Source organism: Nyctereutes procyonoides, unplaced genomic scaffold (assembly GCF_905146905.1).
Source record: "Nyctereutes procyonoides isolate TBG_1078 unplaced genomic scaffold, NYPRO_anot_genome, whole genome shotgun sequence".
NCBI classification, from domain to species: Eukaryota; Metazoa; Chordata; class Mammalia; order Carnivora; family Canidae; genus Nyctereutes; species Nyctereutes procyonoides.
The window spans coordinates 1,976,942-1,997,308 of NW_026575042.1; the positions used below are offsets into that span (position 1 = coordinate 1,976,942).

General features: G+C 44.2%; 1 protein-coding gene across 1 annotated transcript in view; it reads right to left on the reverse strand.

The window, feature by feature from the left end:
- NINL (ninein like) overlaps window positions 1-19,911 on the reverse strand; it is a 147,752-nt gene extending 127,841 nt beyond the window's left edge. Inside the window, exon 1 of the mRNA XM_055321620.1 lies at window positions 19,844-19,911. The gene's annotated coding sequence lies outside the window, so the exon portion shown is untranslated. The remainder of the gene's footprint in view (window positions 1-19,843) is intronic.
- Window positions 19,912-20,367: the final 456 nt, after the last annotated feature.

Sequence of the window (20,367 nt, forward strand, 5' to 3'; positions counted from 1 at the left end):
CAATACCAGGCCATTAGTTAAGTTTTTGGGGACTCAAAAGTTAACACACAGTTTCAAATGCTGCAGGGCAGGCCCCTAACCTTCAACATAGTTCAAAGGCTACCTGTAGTTGTAAACGTATATTGCAAACTCCAGAGCTACCATTAAAATTCTTTTCAGGAAAAAAAAAAAATTCTTTTCAGGGCAGCCCCGGTGGCCCAGCGGTTTAGCGCCGCCTGCAGCCTAGGGCATGATCCTGAAGACCTGGGATCAAGTCCCACGTCAGGCTCCCTGCATGGAGCCTGCTTCTCCCTCTGCGTCTCTGCCTCTCTCTCTCTCTCTCTCTCTCTCTCTCTCTCTCTCTCTGTATATCTCTATGAATAAATAAGTAAAAATTATTTTAAAAATAAATAAATAAAAATAAAAATAAAATTCTTTTCAGGGAGCAGCCTGGGTGGCTCAGCAGTTTAGCGCTGCCTTCAGCCCTGGGAGTGATCCTGGAGACCCGGGATCCAGTCCCATGTCGGGCTCCCTGCATGGAGCCTGCTTCTCCCTCTGCCTGTGTCTCTGTCTCTCTCTCTCCTCTCTGTGTATTCTCATGAATAAATAAATAAAAATCTTTTTTTAAAAAAAATTGTTTTCAGGGGATCCCTGGGTGGCGCAGCGGTTTGGCGCTTGCCTTTGGCCCAGGGCGCGATCCTGGAGACCCGGGATCGAGTCCCACGTCGGGCTCCCGGTGCATGGAGCCTGCTTCTCCCTCTGCCTGTGTCTCTGCCTCTCTCTCTCTCACTGTGTGACTATCATAAATAAATAAAAAAATTTTTAAAAAAAATTTTTTTAAATTGTTTTCAGGGATGCCTGGGTGGCTCAGGAGTTGAGCGTCTGTCTGCCTTTGGCTCAGGGCGTGATCCTGGTGTCCTGAGATTGGGTCCTGCGTCAAGCTCTATGCATGGAGCCTGCTTCTCCTCTCTCTTCTTCCTGTGTCTTCCTGTGTCTGCCTCTCTCTGTGTGTCTCTCATGAATAAATAAATAAAATATTTTTAAAAATAAATAAATTTCTTTTCAAAATAATTGATATGTTAAGAGAGGAAAGAAAACAGAATCACATTAAATGCTCGATTAAAAACAGAGAAGGCGGGCAGCCCAGGTGGCTCAGCGGTTTAGCGCTGCCTTCAGCCCAGGGCGTGATCCTGGAGACCCACGATCGAGTCCTATGTCGGGCTCCTTGCATGAAACCTGCTTCTCCCTCTGCCTGTGTCTCTGCCTCTCTCTGTGTGTGTGTGTGTGTGTGTCTCAAATGAATAAAAATCTTTAAAAAAGAGAGAGAGAGAAGGCAGGGGAAAAAAATAAATTAAAAAAAAAAAGGAAACAGGGCAACCCGGGTGGCTCACTGGTTTAGTGCCACCTTCAGCCCAGGGCATGACCCTGGGGACCCGGGATGGAGTCCCACATTGGGCTCCCCTGTGAGGAGCCTGCTTCTCCCTCTTTTAAAAAAAAAAAAAAAAAAGGAAACAAGGGGTACCTGGCTGGTTCAGTTGGTGGAGCATGTGACTCGATCTTGGGGTTGTAAGTTTAAGCCCCACACTGGGTATAGAGATTACTTAAAAATAAAATTTTTATTAAAAAAAAAAAAAGAGGGGCACTTGGGTGGCATAGTTGGTTGAACATCTGACTCTTGATTGCATCTCAGGTCACAATCTCAGGGTTGTGGGATCCAGCCCTCCAGTGGACTGTGTGCACACAGCACAGAATCTGCTTGTCCTCCCTCTGTTTTTCTCTCTGCTCTCCCCCAAGGCCCGCCCCTGCTCTCAAATAAATACTTTTTAGAAAAAAAAAAACAAGGAATACATGCAATGGACAATTACAAATATGGTAGTTACTGATGTAACTATATCAATAATCACTTTCGGTGTGAATGGTCTAAATACATCTATCAAAAGACAAGACTGCCAGGGTGGATAGAAAAATGAGATCCAACTGCTATAAACACACACAAACACATTTTTAAAATTTATTTATTTAAAGTAGGCTCCACACCCCAACTCACAAATCTGAGATCAAGAATCACAGGCTCTACCAACTGTGCCAGAGAGGAGCCCCATGCCCCGACTACATTTTGTCTACAAGAAATTCACCTTAAAGGGGCGCCTGGGTGACTCAGCGGTTGAGCATCTGCCTTCAGCTCAGGGCGTGATCCTGGAGTCCCTGCATCAGGCTCCCTGCATGGAGCCTGCTGCTCCCTCTGTCTGTGTGTCTCTGCCTCTCTCTGTGTCTCTCATGAATAAATAAATAAAATCTTAAAAAAAAAAAAACTGCAAGGAGAAACAGACACATCCACTGTTTTGTTTTGTTTTTCTTTAAGATTTTATTTATTTATTCATGAGAGACACAGAGAGAGACAGAGACACAGGCAGAGGGAGAAGCAGGCTCCCTGCAAGGAGCCCGATGTGGGACTCCGGGATCACGCCCTGAGCCAAAGGCAGACACTCAACCACTGAGCCACCCAGGCGTCCCCATCCACTGTTATAGACCCTTCTACACCCTTCCATCAAACAATACATCTAGCAGGCAGAAAATCATTATGGAGACGGTTAAAGCGAAGTGCACCTGCACAATACTTCACCACAGAAGACAACAGCACGATATACTGTCTCCTAAACTACAAGTCAGGAACAGAAAGATAAGAGGAAAATCTCTAAACACTGAAAATCAAACAGCACACTTCTTAATAATCCACCAAAGAGGACATCTCATGGGAAGTTTTTAAATATACTAAACTGAATGAAAATAGAAGCATATAAAAACCCATGAGATGCAGCTAAAGGAGCTCTCAGAGGAAAATCTATATGATTAAGTACATGTATTAGAAAAGAAGGGCCTCAAATCAATCATCTCAGCTTGTACTTCAAGAAAGTAGAAAAAAAAATTAAAAAAAAAAAAAAAAGGGATCCCTGGGTGGCGCAGCGGTTTGGCGCCTGCCTTTGGCCCAGGGCGCGATCCTGGAGACCCGGGATCGAATCCCAGGTCAGGCTCCCGGTGCATGGAGCCTGCTTCTCCCTCTGCCTGTGTCTCTGCCTCTCTCTCTCTCTGTATGACTATCGTAAATAAATTAAAAAAAAAAAATTAAAAAAAAAGAAAGTAGAAAAAAAGAGCAAAATGAACTTAAACAAGCAGAAGAATGAAAATAAATCAATAAAATTGAGATACAAAATAGAGAAAAATCAGTGAAACTCAAAGCTGATATTTGCTAAGAGCTGATTGATAAACCTCCAGCAAGATTAACCGAGGAAACAAAAAGAAGGCACAAACTGCCATTAGGAGCAAAAAACAGTATCTTTATGGGTTCCACAGATATTAAAAGGATAATAAAGCAAGACTATGAACAACTCTATACAAATAAATTCAACAATGTAGATGAAATGAACCAATTCCTTAAAAATCACAAAGTAAAAGAAGTTCTCCAATATCAATTGATATTCTATTTTTTAAAAGATTATTTATTTATTTATTCATGAGAGATACAGAGAGAGGCAGAGACACAGGCAGAGGGAGGAGAAGCAGGCTCCCGGAGCCCGATGAGGAACCTGGTCCTGGGAATCCCGGACCATGCCCTGAGCCAAAGGCCCAGCCCAACTGCTGAGCCACCCAGGCATCCCTCAAATTGATATTCTAAATGATAACCCTATAACTATTAAAATAAATTAAATTTGGACCTTAAAAACTTCCGAAAGGGGACACCTGGGTGGCTCAGAGGTTGAGTGTCTGCCTTCATCTCAGGTCGTGTGATCCCAGGGTCCTGGGATCGAGTCCCACATCAGGTTCCCCCCCACACAGGGAGCCTGCTTCTCTTCCTCTATGTCTCTGCCTCTCTCTGTGTCTCTCATGAATAAATAAAATCTTAAAAAAAAAAAAAACTTCCAAAATGGTATGAGGTTGATCTGGCTACATTGTCTGTCATCCCACTGATCACCAGGGTTGAGTCAGCTGATCTGGCTGGCTGGGTGGGAGTTCCCTCCCTCCCTCACCACTCTGTGTGTCCCTCCCCCAAGCTGCACATGGGGTCAAAGTGGTCTACCTCCCCCAATAGAGGAGGATCATTCTTTGGTCAAGGGCATAGGAACAGCTGTGCTAGAACCTTCCAACAAGCTCTCAAAGTCTATTTGTAGGAGAACATACGATAAACATAGGATAGTCAGACTTCCAAGACTCCAGACACATTCAAATGAGGTGCTGCACCTGGCAGTCTGGCTTTCCTAAAACTACAAATCAGCAGACTCAGATGGCTTTACTAGCAAATTCTAGTAAATATTTAAATTATAAGTAACATTAATTCTATATATCATCCAAAAAATAAAAGAGGAGATAACCCTTCCCAACTCATTTTATGAGGCCAGCACTACCCTGATAATAAAACCAGACAATAACAATACAAAAACACTAAGATCAATATTCCTTATGAATATAGATGCAAAATTCCTCAACAAAATATTAGCAAATCAAATACAGGAATATATAAGAAAAATAATACACTATGCGGTAGGGTTTATACCAGAAATGCAAGAGGGATTCAATATTCAAAAATCAACGACTGATCTACATTAACATACTAAAAAAGAAAAACTGCAAGATCACATCAATGGATGCAGAAAAAGCATTTCAAAAATTCAACATCCCAAGGAGGTAGATGGGGGCATGTGTGAAATAGGGAAGGAAATTAAGATTACACTTATCACAATGAGCACTAAGGCAGAGAATTGTCAAACCACTATATTGTACACCTAAAACTAATACATCACTGTACATAAACACGGTTAACAACACTGGGATTACAAAAAAAATAAAAATAAAAATAAAAAAATAAAAAAGCAAAATACCCCCAAAAAAAGAAAAACCAAAGCCAAACAAAAAAAGAGTGCACTTATCTTCATGAGCATTGAGAAATGTATAGAATTGTTGAATTATATTATGCACCTGAAACTGTATTAATTAACTGAATGAAAAAAGTTTATGCCAAAAATTTAAAAAAAAAAATTCAACAGCCATTCATGATAAAAACTCTCAGCAAACTATGAATAGAAAGGAACTTCTTTGAACTGGTAAAAAACATCTGCACAAAACCCACAGCCAACATCATACTTATCAGTGAAACACTGAATATTTTCTCTGCAAAACTAGGAACAAGGCAAGGATCCAGTCTCACCTCAACTATTTAGCAATCATACTGCAAGTCCTAGTCAGTGTAGTGAAGAAGGAGGAGACAAAAGGCAGACTGGAAAGGAAGGAATAAAACTTCCTATATGCAGATGACATGGTGTCTAAGTAAAAACAAAAACAAACAAACAAACAAAAAAAATCCCAAGAAATCTGCCCCCAAAAATCTCCTCAAACTAATAAGTGAATTTAGGAAAATCATAAAATACAAAGTCAACATACAAAAATCAATCATATCTGTGTGGACTTAAAACAAATTTATAAAATAATATTATTTACAACATTTCTGCAAAAAAAGTGTGCACTTAAATTCTAACAAAATGTGCAGACTTGTATGCTAAAACCACAAAACACTAATGAAAGAGATCAAAGAAAATCTAAGTAAATGGAGAGATATACCATTTTTTATGAATTGGAAAACACAATATAATTATCAATTCTCCTTAAACTGAGCTACAGATTTAACCTAATTTCAACAGAAATCCCAGCAGAACTGATAGACAAGTAGGTTTTATTTTTTTTTAATTTTATTTATTTATTCATGACAGACACACACAAACACAGAGAGAGAGAGGCAGAGACACACGCAGAGGGAGAAGCAGGCTCCATGCAGGGAGCCCGACGTGGGACTCGATCCCAGGACTCCAGGATCCCACCCTGGGCTGAAGGCGGCGCTAAACCACTAAGTCACCCAGGCTGCCCGACAAGTAGGTTTTAAAATGCACACGGAAAGGCAAAGAACTAGAACAGCAAAAGTATTTCAACAAAAAAAGAATGGAATTGGAGAATCCACCTTACCTATTTTTAAGAGTCACGTTAAGGCTAGTATCCAAGATCTATGAAGAATTTATCAAACCCAACAGCAAATAATACAGTCAAGAAATGGGCAGAAGACAACAAACATTTCTCCAGAAAAGATATACAAATCGCCAAGAAGCACATGAAGAAATGCTCCGCATCACTTGCCATCAGGGAAATACAAATCAAAACCACAATGAGATACCACCTCACACCAGTGAGAATGGGGAAAATTAACAGGACAAGAAACAACAAATGTTGGAGAGGATGTGGAGAAAGGGGAACCCTCTTGCACTATTGGTGGGAATGTCAACTGGTACAGCCACTCTGGAAAACTGTGTGGATGTTCCTCAAGGAGTTAAAAATAGACCTGCCCTACACCCAGCAATTGCACTACTAGGTATTTACCCCAAAGACACAGATGTAGTGAAATGACAGGACAAAAAAAAAAAAGAATTGACAGGACACCTGCAACCCCCGTGTTTATAGCAGCAATGTCCACAAGCCAAACTGTGGAAAGATCCCAGAGGTCCACAAACAGATGAATGGATAAAGAAGATGTGGCACGCACGTGCGTACACACACACACACACACACACACACACACACAGGAATATTACTCAGCCATCAAAAAGGATGAAATTGGGCACCCCCAGTGGTGCAGCGGTTTAGCGCCGCCCGCAGCCTGGGGTCTGATCCTGGAGACCCAGGATCGAGTCCCGTGTCGGGCTCCCTGCATGGAGCCCACTTCTCCCTCTGCCTGTGTCTCTGCCTCTCTCTCTCTCTCTCTCTCTCTGAATAAATTAAAAAAAAAACTTATTTAAAAAAAAAAAAAGGATGAAATTTTAACATTTACGTTGACCTGGATGGAACTGGAAGGTATTATGCTGAGTGAAATAAGTCAGTCAGAGAAACACAATTATCATATGGTTTCACTCATGTGGAATATAAGAAACAGTGCAGAGAATCATAAAGGAAGGGAGTGAAAATGGAACAGGAAGAAATCAGAGAGAGAGACAAACCATAGGAGGCTGTTAACTGTAGGAAACAAAGGGTGGGTTGCTGGAGGGAAGGTAAGGGAATGGGGTAATCAGGTGACAGGCATTAAGGAGGGCACATGATGTGATAAGAACTGGCTATTATATGCAACTGATGAATAAATGAACTCTACATCTGAAACTAATGATGTACTATATGTTGGCTAATTGACTTTAAATTAAAAAAGAAAAAAAAAGTTACTTTAAAGCTCTAGTATCAAGAGAGCGTGGTACTGGTAAAGGGATAAATACATACACACATACATAAATGAACCAGATTACAGAGGATCCATTAACAGACTCATAAATACAGCCCTTTGATCTGACAAAATTGCAAAAAAATTCAATAGAGAATAGCCTCTTCAATTAACGGTATTGGAACAATCAAATATCTACATGCAAAGAAAAAACAGCCCTTCAATGTAAACCTCATACCTAGTACAAAACTTAATTCAAAAATTTTAATTTTTTTTAAAGTTTGTTTATTTGAGAAAGAGAAAGTGCATGCACACAAAGCACAAGCAAGTGGTAGGGAGGGGAAGAGGGAAAGGGAGAAGCGACTCCCCACTGCACAGGGAACTGGACCGAGCTCATCAATCCCAGGACCCCGGGATCATGACCTGAGCAGAAGGCAGATGCTCAACTGACTGAGCCATCCAGGCGCCCCTTAACTCAAAATTTATCATCACTCTAAACACAAAAATGTACAAGTACAGCACTATTAGAAAAAAACACAGGGATCCCTGGGTGGCTCAGCGGTTTAGCACCTGCCTTTGGCCCAGGGCGTGATCCTGGAGTCCCAGGATCGAGTCCCACATCAGGTTCCCGGCATGGAGCCTGCTTCTCCCTCCTCCTGTGTCTCCTGCCTCTCTCTCTCTCTCTGTCTCTCATAAATAAATAAATGAATAAATAAATAAGTTTAAAAAAAAAGAAAAAAACACAGAGGGAAACCTTAATGGCCTGAACTTTTTAAAATAAGACACAAAAAGTAAAATCTATACAAGACACATCAATAAATTGGATTGCAGCAAAATTAAAACTTTTTGCTGTAAGGTACTGCTCAGAAAATGAAAAGACAAGTCACCAACCACAAATGCAAACCACATATCCCACAATGAGTTTGCATAGAGAATATATAAGAACTATCAAAACTGAACAGTTAGAAACAACCCAATTTAAAAAAAAAAAGCTTGGAAAACATTAGAACCGACACACTTCCAAAGAAAACACATGGATGGAAATAAGCACAGGAGAAGATGTTCAACATCATTCACCATTAGGAAAATCCAAATTAAAACAGTAATGAGCGAGGCCTGGGTGGCTCATTCAGTTAAGTGTCTGCCTTTGGCTCAGGTCATGAACCCAGGCTTCCGAGATGCAGCTCTATGTTGGTCTCCCTGCTCAGCAGAAAGTCTGTATTTCCCTCTCTCTCTCTCCCTCTCTCATTCTCTTTCAAATAAATAAGAAAAAAAAAAACTGTAATGAGATACCACTAAAGGTCTGTTAAAATAGCTAACATTAAAAAAAATTTTTAAAGATTTTATTTATTTATGAGAGACAGAGAGAGAGAGGCAGAGGGAGAAGCAGGCTCCATGCAGGGAGCTCGATGCGGGACTCGATCCCGGAACTCCAGGATCACACCCTGGGCCGAAGGCAGGCACTAAACCGCCGAGCCATCTAGGGATCCCCCTAACATTAAAATTTTTAAGAAATTCCAGTATCAGCAACTGGCAAGGTGAACAAATGAAACTGTCATACATTGCTGCTGGAAATGCAAAATGGTAAAGTCACTCTGGAAAGAAAGCAGTTCCAAATTAAACAGCCTTACTGTATGACTCGGCAACCCCATACCTCAGTATTTACCCTAGAAAAAGCAAAAACATGTTCACGCAAAATCTGTATGACACGTTTGTAGCATCTGTATACACAACTGTAAAAACTGGACACTATCCTAACATCCTCCAACTGGTGAATGGATTGACATCCATCCTCACCCTGAATGCTACTGATTAATAAAAGGAACACAAAGACTGAGAGAAAGAAGCTAGTTTGGACAGGATACATGTTGTAAGATTCCATTAATGTGACATTCTGGGAAAGGGTCAGCAAACAGGTGGGCAGGATTAAGGACCACAAAGGGGCAGCAAGTGTGTGTTTTGGGCGATGAAACTGTTCTGTTCTCATTGCCGTGATGATTACAAATTTATACCTGTTTCAACTCCCAGAACTGTACACACTAGACATACACACTTATGAGTCAATTTTAGCACATCCAAAATTTTTTAAGGAGAGGGAGATCCTTTTCCAAAAACCTGTGCCTTTAGCTCTCCAACATAAAGGTCCCTGAATGCAAGAGAACACCAAATAGATGTCAGCTGCTGTCTTGGAATGAAAAAAAAAAAAAAAAAGAAAGAAAGAAAGAAAAAGAAAAACAGAATAAAACATGTATTCTATTTCAGTTAATTATCCTGCTGCAGGTTTATAAATGCTAAGGCATTTATACCTAGGTTTTATTGAACAAAATAATTTCAGTTCACAAACTCTGAGGGTCTGTGATCATTAACTTCCCAAAGGGTCTCAACCTCACTCCAGTCTGAGCAGCAATGGTGTGGAATGCTGGTCTGGGAAGCTGCAATCTCCTTCCCATCCCACAGCAGCAGCCCATATCTTGGGACAAATGGAGGTAGGTGGGTCACCTCCTCCCGGGAGGCCACTGTGAGGGAGAGGGGAGATGTGAGTGCAGATAGATCTCGAGAGAGACAAACAGGTACTGATGACTAGTAACCTAGATTTCTCTTTGAAGTAAAAGGCGAGTGTTGGCACTAGGGCAAGCACGGAGGCATGCAGAATGGGAGGACTCTTTCCTGAATGCTGTTGTACAAAATGCATCCGGGAATGTGAGCTCCCACAACCCTTATCATTTGAGAAATATTACTGGTCACAGAACCACCCAGAGTTTTATCATTAGCCAGGTGGACCATTTGATTCTCTATCAAATGCTAGAAATTCCAGAAGAGAATTCATATGCACACTTTTTGTATTTTCTAAAATGTTTGAGAAGCTGAGCAAGTGGATGTTACCTGCACGCTACTGTGTAACCTCATAGTTGACATGTTATTAGCAAATACAGACCGGGAGGTGAGCAAAAGGAGCAAGCCCGCTGCTTGCTTCAGCATTCTCACTCTGGGAAGAACAATGCTGTCAAGAAGTCCAAGAAAGGAGACTGACTACCTAACTGCAGAATCTTGCTTTTCATTACAAAAAAATAAGCAAACATTTAATAGGCATAATCTTCCTGGTCAGTAAAGAAACCCAAATTAAAACAACTTAAGAGGTCTTCACACCAGGGCATGGGTGACGTGATTCCATATGTCTGGCATGCCAGGATGGAGGGCAGGCCTTGCCACAGCCCCTGCACAGAGGAGCCAGTGGGGAAGATATGACTGGAGACCCAAATGCACACTTACCCACCAGCAATATGAGTGGGTGGTGGTAGGCAGAGCAGGGCTGCAGGAAAAAAGGAAGATGTGTACATTTTATACCCACAGAGAAACAATACAGGAAGACTGCAATTCTACATAGAATGCTACCTGAAAGTATATAATTGCTCAGAACAAAATCAAAACCTAACAAAAGGGAAACACCTCAGCGCACCATGGTTTATAGAAACAGACAAGCCTGTAAACTCCAACACACAAACACCTGTCAGTTTTTTTTTTAAGATTTTATTTATTTATTCATAGACACAGAGAGAGAGGGGGCAGAGACACAGACAGAGGGAGAAGCAGGCTCTATGCAGAGAGCCTGACGTGGGACTCGATCCCAGGTCTCCAGGATCACACCCAGGCTGCAGGCGGCGCCAAACCGCTGTCAGTTTAAAAAAAGACCCAAAATTACTGCAGTGGTGACATCCCAATCAAAGAATGTGTCAGACTGGGAGAGGGGAGGAGAGAGGGGAAAAACCCTGAACAAAACAGAAGGCCAGCACATGCTCCCATTTTAAGTCCACAAAATACAGGAAATGAGCACACAACTTGGAGGGTAATAGGGTCTTGATTAATAAGGGTTTTTTTTCCTTTAAGTACCGAATTTATTATTTTTTGGAGTATTTGCATATTTTGCCCTTATGACATTTCTTTTTGTGGGATGATTGTTGTTATTTATTTTTATTTCAGTCAAGTGACCTTTAAAGGTTGAAGGAGAAAAATAAGAAGGGCACTACGAGATTTTCTTAACACTCTACTCCCAGCTGTGTAAGTTCTGCACAGGAAGGAGGTCTCTACCTCTGACCCCTCAGTAAGTTGCTTGCTTTTGCCAAATAGTCTTTGGATAATACAAAACTAGTATTTCATGAGCTCATCATATGACGGGCACATTCCTAAACACCTAGGAATTTGTTAGCCTTGTGAGGGAGGCACCACTGTTATCCCATACTGAAGGTGAGGATACTGAAGCACAGAAAGGTTAAGTATTTGCCCTAAGTCACAGAGCTAGTAAACGAACACATATTGAGGTCTAATTCCACAGTCAGAACTACCAACCTTTACATTCTGCCTCATGTCTACTAATAATATCCAAATATACAAAGTTTTGAATATTAAAAAAAGTTTTTCCATGCCTACATGCCTAAGTGCAGGACTCTGAAATCCAGAATATATGGGGAAATGTCTCTTCCAGTTCTAAACCAAACCTAATGTTACACAAGAATTTTATATTAGTAAATCTAATCATAAGGAAAGAACATTAACTTGCATAGTCCCCCAAATTACAAAGCAATACTTCAACCAAACATTCCATGTCCCAATCCATTTCTAGTTATCTGCTATGAAACAGTGAGATATCTTCTCTTCACCAGAACCAGGGTATAATTTTTGTTGCATATTGGCTATAAAGAATATAAGAGAATAAAATAAATAAAATAAAATAAAATAGAATAAATAAAATAAAAATAAAATAATAAAATAAAAATAAAATAAAACAACCAATAAGATTTACTTAGAAAACCGTTAACAATCCCCCCCGCCCGCCCACCAGCATTATTGTCCCACTTTTCACATCTAAAATTCCAGCCACATAATCAAGAGCAAAAGGCACATGTTGGTCTTCTCTGTTCTCTACACATATTTAAAAGTCCACAGAATCCAGCAGTGGACTGAAGATTTTGTATTTCTATTTCTAAAGAATGAGCCTGCTGTGAAGGTCAGTGTCAACAGCAACTACTCCATGGCCATAAAAGCAGATTCAGAATTGCCAAGAACTAATGAATGAATGAATGAATGATGAATGAATGAATGAATGAATAAATAAATAAATAATAAATAAGAAAGATAAAATAAGAATCGCCAAGAACTACTCATCTTCAATGCAGATAAAACAAGACAGCCCAAGAAACAGGCCCCGAGGAAATCACTGTGTTTTGCTATTGCAGCTGCTTGAAGTCCATGCCAAACAAAATAAACTAAAACAAAATGCTGTAAACCTGGGCTGATGCAAAATAACACTTGGGATGGAACCCTTTGCACGCCTGACACATGTGGGGCTCAGGAGCTGATGAGACTTGATGCTCTGCCACAGAAAACTCCAACACTATAGTGACTGGTGGCCCCGGTGCAGAGGAGCTCAGGAACACCAGGCCGCTGGCACCTGGCAGCCCCTGGTGAGCATCCAATGCCCAACTCAACCTGCTCCTGACTCACCCCAGAACTGGACAGAAATCTAGGAGCAAGCGCTGGGAGTCAAGAAACAAGAGCCTGGCCACACACCTGTTCCCACAGGGCGTCTGCTTAACAGGACTCAGCTCCTTGAATGATTCTAGTTAAGTGTTTAAAAAGCTCTCCCATTTTAAGTCACAGAATTTCAGAGTTTTATTCTACCTTAAGTTGCCTGGTCCATTATCTTAACAGATTTGGGAAGGTCGTTCTTACTCAACAAATAGGGAAAATGAGGCACGGACATTTGGAGTACAAAGCCACTTCAAGAAACTGGCCGCGCTAGAACTAGTACGTGCCATGAGGTGAGACTGGGTGAGGGCCCACTGACCCATCTCCTCCCGCAAAGGGGACACTTCCCTACGCACGGAAGCCATGGGGTCATTCCCAGGCCATCACTGGCTAAAAATCAGGTTTCTACTCCCTGAGTCAGGAAACACAAAGGAGGAGCAGTTCCGAGCGCTGGAGGCGAAGACAGGAGTCCAGCTGGAATGTGCTGAGTTTGAAACATCTGTGAGGACCGATGGGGAATGAGCAAAGGCAGCTGGACGTCTGGCCTACTATGAAGCACAATGGAACAAAAAAGCTGTACACACAAAACTACTGGAAGGATTGTCTTCTTTTTCTCCTAACCTCTTCAGACAACAAAGTCAGAGAAAATAGCACACTTCATCAAACCCAGGGTATCAATGATTCTAAAACCAATAACTTAAAAACAAAACCCTGCTATCAAAATCTGACACAATACTAAGGCAGCAAGGATTGCAAGATGCATCCCACATTCAGAGACATTGTAACAAGAAAAAAAAGGTATTTAGATTGCAGTGAATACATAATAAACATCTATTTTTGTAACTTTTTATTCTGATATAATTTCTAGTTTATAGAAAAGTTGCAAGAACGGTACAAAGAATTCCCTAATACCCTCTACCCAGGGAGCTCCACCAGTTGTTCTCACTTTGCCCCATTTATCATGCAATAGGCATAAATAATAGATAATATATATTTATATATAAATAAATGATATATATTTTATATATTATATATATATTTTATGTTATATATATTATATATTTTATATATATATCATTTATATATATATAAAGGATATAATAGATACCATTTTATACCTCCTTCCTTCTCTGATTGTTTCATACTTTGTCCCCACCATCTCTAAATATCAGCATGTGCTTACCAAACTCAAGGACACAGTGACAGTAGAATGGAATGATCAAACTCAGGCAATGTGAACCTGATATAATAATATTGTCTATTCTATCATTCACATTCAAATTCTGTCCATTGTCCCAATAATGTCTTTTATAGCTTTCCTGCCCCCTTCCTGGCCCCATTCCAGGGTCAAGTAGTGTATACAAGTGCCAGGTCCCTTTAGTTCCTCACTCCTTGTGTTTCCTGACCTTGAAAGTTTTGCAGAGTAGAGGCCAGTTAGTTACTCTGTAGAACATCACACAAATGGAGTTTGTCTAATGTCTCCACACAGAGAGTCAGGTTATGGCAGCAATGCCCCCAGGGTGAGGTGGGTGAGGTAGCCCTTCTCAGTCCCTCTCATCTAGGAGGCACAGTGAAGTCTCTTTACGGGTGATATTCACTTTGATCATTAGTTAGGATGGCATGCACAGCAGGGCAATTAGCTTTTATAAGAATGTGAATTATGAGAATTTTTTAAAAAGATTTTATTTATTTAGAGGTGCCTAGATGGCTCAGTTAAGTATATGCCTTCGGCTCAGGTCATGATCTCAGGGTCCTGGGATTGAGCTCCATGTGGGGCTAACTGCTCAGTGGGGAGCATGCTTCTCCCTCTCCCTCGGCCCCTCCCCACTGCTCATTCTCTCTCTCTCAAATGAATAAATCTTTTTTAAAAAGATTTTACTTACTTATTTAGTTAGAGAGAGAGCATGTACATGGGGGAGGGGGAGGAAGAAGGAGAGAGAATGTCAAGCAAACTGTCCGCTGAGCACAGAGTTTCAGTGCTGGGGAGTCAAGCACTGAACTGACTGGGCTGAACCAATATTTAGGGGCCCAGGCTGCTCCTTTTCACACATTGTCATGTTGATGGTAGCTGTCTTACCACTGGAGGAAGAGGGAGGTTGGCTTCTGTGGCTCTCTAAGAATGAGGAATAACACACCCAGTGGCCTCTGTGTCATTGGCTTTTGGGCCATTGAACCAGCTGGAAGGGGACTACCCCACCTTGGTCTGTGATAGACCCCACACTTCCTGGCTGCTACTCTGTGGAGGCAGGGTGCATGGGGGCTATGGAGGACAGGCTTTGGGTACCTGGTCACTGGAGGGCTTATGTGGCTCCCCACACAGTAGACTGTACCCCCTAGGCCCTCTGTATGGCTTGTGCACTGGCCATGCTGGTGTCAGAAATGGAGCCCTGGTCTCTAGGTGATTTGTTTTTATTTACTTTTTTAATTTTTTAGACTTAATTTTTTTGATGATTTGTTTCAAAATTGTGCACTCACTGTGTGCCAGCCTCTGTTCTCTGCTTTCAGTAAATTCTTCCATGTAGTCCTCATAACAGTGTGCTGAGCTGGGGCATGCTCTTATCCCCATCCTAAACACAGGGGGTTATGCTCAGAATCACATGGCCCTGAAGGGTGCACCAGGATCTGGATAGGCTCTTTGCAGATTCTCTGCCTCCTAGCATGTGAGATTTCTACTATATGTCACTGCCTCAGCGACTAGATCATTTCTGTACATTTAAAAGAAAGTCAAGGGATCCCTGGGTGGCGCAGCGGTTTGGCGCCTGCCTTTGGCCCAGGGCGCGATCCTGGAGACCCAGGATCGAATCCCACATCGGGCTCCCGGTGCATGGAGCCTGCTTCTCCCTCTGCCTGTGTCTCTGCCTCTCTCTCTCTCTCTCTCTCTGTGTGTGTGTGTGTGTGACTATCATAAATAAATAAAAATTAAAAAAAAATAAATAAAAGAAAGTCAAGAATTTTCAGTGCTGATACAAAACTGTGACTTACACAATTTGTCTAGATGTATGAGGCGAGTGAGAAGTAAGGGAATTGGCAACTCAAATTCCATGTGTTAAAGAGTTCTGCTTTGCATTGGTGGGCATCATGTGCGTGCCCAAGGAAATAATATTAAACAGATAAGTCTGATATTGGGATTGGGACTGTAGCTTCCGTCAGCCACCACGTGGTCCTGCCAGAGCAACCTCCTGGGAATGTCATTCACACTGGGGCATGTGGGGTCTCCCTCAGGGTCACAGATGGCATCAGACCAAACATAAGAACCAACACCAACTAATGTAATGAAATGGTCACTGATTTGGGGTTTAGTTTAAATGGCACAGGAATTTCATAAACAGTTACACATTATTTAAAAATCAATAGAATGGTCTGCTCAGTCAGACTTTGAGAGCAGGTTGCCATGCCCCAGGGAGTGTTCAAGGTATCCAGAACATCTTTACCTGCCCTGGCTGTATTCAGGTGGCCTGAGGAGGGAGGAGCTAGGACTGCTGGACCATATGGCCTCCAGGAGTCCTTCTTAACTCAGGCTTTGCCAGGCCTGCTCTGTGGCAAAAGTGTGGCTTTAAAATTAAGCAGTTCTTGATGCATTTTAAATTCTTTTTGAACTTTTATTTCAAACTTTACATATGAAGTAAAACTTTGATGTCTGTAGATGTTACTACTTAAAATTCTCATAATTATTTGGGGCACCTGGATGGCTTGGTCAGTTGAACATCTGACTCTTGATTTTGGCTCAGGTCATGATCTTGGCATGGGATTGAACACTGTGTCAATCCCAGTTCCGCCACTGGAACAATCCCTTCTTCCAGGACTTCCCTATCTGTTTAAGCCAAGACTGAGTTGGGTTTTCCATCATTGGAAACATCCCAACTGATAGACATCCCAACTGATGGACATCCACAAATGTAATATTCTTAACTGAAAACTTAAAAAACTAGACATTGTGAAGAATGATTTCCCTTCAGATCTTTAGCAATAATGACCAGTCTAACAAACTCCAACACACCAAAATCTTAACTTACTAAACAAAGCAGATCCCAAAGCAAAATAACTGGGTTATAAGAGCCTGTGTCGGGGATCCCTGGGTGGCTCAGCGGTTTGGCGCCTGCCTTTGGCCCAGGGCATGATCCTGGAGACCCGGGATCGAGTCCCACATCAGGCTCCCGGCATGGAGCCTGCTTCTCCCTCTGCCTGTGTCTCTGCCTCTCTCTCTCTATCATAAATAAGTAAATAAACTTAAAAAAAAAAGAGCCTGTGTCACATCATAAAAGGATCTGCCAGTTTCCTCTCATGTAACACAAAATAAGTCAATGCACAAAAGCTGATATATGCCAGCGCTTCTCACACTTAAGTCTATTAGAATTACCTAGAGGCCACTGGTTTATTTGAGAAGCAAATGATTTCAACTTAAGGTAGACTGTGTTGGTACAACAAGCCATTCTGGCTTGAAGTTTAAGGAAGGACAATCCGAGGTTGAGAGAGACATATATTACCAGGCAGCACCAGCTGCGTGCTCTTTCATCAAGATTTTATTTTCTTTAAAGATTTACTCATTTGAGAGAAAGAGAGGGAGAAAGGAAGAGAGGGCACAGAGACCACGCCAGCACAAACAGGGGAGAGGGAATGTGCCACCTAGGAGCCCCTTTCATCAAGATTTTAAAAACACAGGACGCCTGGTGGCTCAGTGGTTGTGCGTCTGCCTTTGGCTCAGGGCATGATCCCGGGGTCCTGGGATCAAGTCCCACATCAGGCTCCCTCCATGGAGCCTGCTTTCCCCTCTCCCTATGTCTCTGCCTCTGTGTGTGTGTGTTTCTCATGAATAAATAAATAAAATCTTTAACACACACAGACACACCAACATCCAAAGGGCTTCTCCATTCCTGGGTTCACAGAAAGAAACATTCAGAATCCTTTGGTGGAAGTCTCAGAAGGCTCAAGGTTACCCCAAGGATGGGCAAAGGAAAAGCCTTCTGCTACCGCAGCCCTCCAAATAGCTCCAGGTGGAATGTGACCCAAAGTTTTTGCCTCCTGCGTGTGACTAACCAAATCTCTGGCCAGGAGCCTGAATTCTTAATTTGCACTTGAAGCCAAGGACTCAGCTCAGCCCAAATCTAGTCTAGCTACAGCCATGACCACTCAGCCTTTTACAGAATAACCATGGAATCGAGAGCAAAGTGGCTGTGGCTCTGGAGTTGCCCCTGCAGGTCAGAGGGCACTGGTCCCTCCAGCCAGGAGCGACACCATGCCCCTGACTAAGCCTCTCAAACTTCTAGTTCAAGGTGAGGCCAGGACATTGTGTTTCTGCTTCCTTATTCTAGGCCTTCCCTCAGTCAGGGAAGGAGAGTTCCAGCAGCCACCTTTTCCTGGTAAAATCTCAAAGGTAAATGTCCAAGGTAAAAAGAATATGGTCAGAGGGATCTCTCACATATCCAAATCTCAAACACCACATGTGCCATCTTTCCCCAAAAAAGGACCCTCCACCAACCAGCACTCTGGTAAAGCCACTTACCATTAAAAGGCAGGATCTGAATACTTTGAATACTTACAGTTAGAGCTCTGCAACTCTTCTGTTAGTCTATTTTCTACCACCAAATGTTCATAAGGACTAAGGATGGGAACAAAGGACACACCCTACCAGGAAGGGATTTCCAACAAGCTAACAAGCTGTTGGCAAATGACTGTGTCAGTTCACCCATCCCTGAGCAGCCCTATAAAGCACAATGTATAGAGAGAAGTAAGAGGGATAAACAGTTTTACATCAAAGATTATATAAAGTCCTCAATTTTCAAAACGTTGAGACCCTAACTTTTCCTCTATAAAATGTTTCCAATTTGGTGGTGTTAAATGTTATCTGATGTTCAGTTTCTTCCGAGAAGGCTTGTTATTCTCTCATTCTGCAAATATCATTATCCCATATTTTTTATCGAATCTGAAATACGTTTAAGACCCATTTTTATTTGCCAGTACAGACGAGTTCAATCTGTAACAGTCTAAGCCACTAACAGACGATGTATGGGTGAAATAGAAAAGGGACAGCACGGACAAGACGCCTTATCTAACTGCCTCAGCGCTTTTCTTTTAATATCCACAAACTGACACACAGTTCATAAATCTCTGAGGCAGCTCAGTGTTCTGTTCCACGGACCAATTCTAACTATCTTTGATTTTCTGCTTTGAAACGTATTCTAAGTCCAACAGGGAAAACCTGGGAATCTCAGTAACAGCTCCAAGAAAAACTCGCGGTCGCCTGTAATCCGTCCTTCCTGCTGCTGACCGCGCCGATGGCATCACTTGACCTTCTCCAAGCTCCACAGCGGTGCCCGGGGCACCGGCACCCCCACCCCCACCCCCACCCCCACCCCGCTGCTGGACGGCTTGGCCTCAGTGTGCAACACCCGAAGAGATCAGACCGACTCCTGCGTGGGCTCGAGGCTGAGCCCACGAACGAGAGGGGCAACCAGCGCAACACCTAAAACCTGCAGCAGGCGTTGAGTCCCGGACAGTGAAGTGTCATTTCAAACAGATTCTCCGAGTGCAAACCCGTGATACACCCAAAGGATGTGACCGTTGTGCGGAGTCAGAGCCCTGCAGGCGAAGGGCAAGGCTGCAATCAATCCCGGCGCCCCGCCTGGAGGAAGGCCCGCGGACCCGGCGCTCGCCCCGATGCCGACCGCAGCAGGCGTCCAGGGCCGCGGCGAGGCCCACGCGGCAGGAACCGCAGCGACGGCGGGACCCGGTTTCCAGAGGCGGGTGGGGCAGTCGGATGCCCGCGGGACGCGCGCCTCGGGAGTAGCCAACCCCGCCCCAGCCTCCCCGGGGGGCGGGAACCGCGGCCCGCACGTCGGGCTTACTGCTCCGGGGGCCCCGCGCCCCGCGCCCCGCGCCAGGGCGGGGGCGGGGGCGGCGATGTCGCGGGCTCGCCCCACGGCCCCCCCGCGCCCACAGTCGCAGGGCCTCGGGCCCCCTCGGGCCCCCTCGCGCCCACCCGCCGACGGCCTGGGGCGCAGCCTTTCCTGTCGCGCCGCACCCGGCCCCACGCGCGGCGGAGGGCCGAGCCCCGCCGGCCCCGCCGGCCCCGCCAGCCCCGCCAGCCCCGGCGCCGCTCACCTGGGCGGCGGGCGCCTAGGATCTCCGCGCGGGCTCCGGGGGCAGGCCCAGCGCGCCGGCGCACGCCACCCCGGCCCCGCCCCGCCCCGCCCCGCCCGCCGCTCTTTGTGTCTGGAGGCCCCGGCGCCGCGCTCCCGCAGCCTCCGGGCGCCGCCCCCTAGTCCTCCTCGTGCTGGGCGGCCCCCTCGAGGGGGCGGGGCGAGGCGAGCGGGGTGGGGCGGGGCGAGAGGGGTGGGCGGGGCGAGCTGGGTGGGCGGGGCGAGCGGGGTGGGGCGGGGCGAGCGGGACGGGCGGGGCGAGCTGGGTGGGCGGGGCGAGCGGGGCGGGGGGGCGGGGCGGGGCGAGCGGGGCGGGGGGGCGGGGCGGGGCGAGCGGGGGCAGGGCCTGGGCGCCTCTCCAGACGCCAGGGCCTGCCCGGACGGTTTCAGCCCCAGCTTCTCCGTGAGGTTTGGCTGTTCACAGCCCTTACTCCAGCTCATCTTCTGGGAACAACCCGAGGAGGCAAGCTACGTAGTAATACTCAG